The following is a 782-nucleotide window of genomic DNA, read 5'->3' on the forward strand; positions in this document are numbered from 1 at the left end:
CGTGTGTGTGTATATATATATATATATATATATATATATACACACATATATATATATAATTTCTTTGTCTTCTCTTTTTAATTGTATAGCAAGCTGTGTTTGACTGCACACGGTGCACTGGAAGATCAGTGCATATATGAATGAGGTAACATCTCTCTAGACACAAAGTAACTTGTGCCATGGCATCGCTTATGCAGCAGGACTGAAATGTGACTGAGGTTTCAAACAAAAAGGCTTTATTTGCTTAGTGGCTGCAAAAATCATGTTTTCTATTTCGACCCTCAGAAGTTGGAAAATTACTGGAATCCTCCTCAGAGAGGACTAAGACGTACAAACTTTTCCAGATTTTCTCTTCAATTCCTTCTGTGTGCCATGATCTATCATATCAAGCTGAGCTTTGGAAATGAAAATTATGATGTATATTATGTCTGCTTTTATAATGCTTAGTCCCTATTTTATTTTATGCTATATTATGTATATTAAAAAACACACATATATTTTGTTCCTCCTGATTTTTCTTGTCTCTCTCTTAATCCTTCTATGTCCTGGATTTTTGTCTTCTGTCTGAGTGCTGGATTCTGATGTTCCAGAGTTTGGCACATTTCCTTAATGTCATGACAACCCAGTGTCTTTAAAAGCCTCCTGCCATTCCACTCTGGATACACTTGTGAGCAAAACTTAATTTAGAAGCTGTTTGTTGTGCAAAATTTGGACTTGCACATTGATAACCCCCAGTCTCTGGTGACTTTGAGAGGGTTGCAAAGAATAAGGAGAGAAGAAGG

This window comes from Gavialis gangeticus, unplaced genomic scaffold (genome assembly GCF_001723915.1).
Source record: "Gavialis gangeticus isolate Ggan-Ray unplaced genomic scaffold, GavGan_comp1, whole genome shotgun sequence".
Taxonomy (NCBI): domain Eukaryota; kingdom Metazoa; phylum Chordata; order Crocodylia; family Gavialidae; genus Gavialis; species Gavialis gangeticus.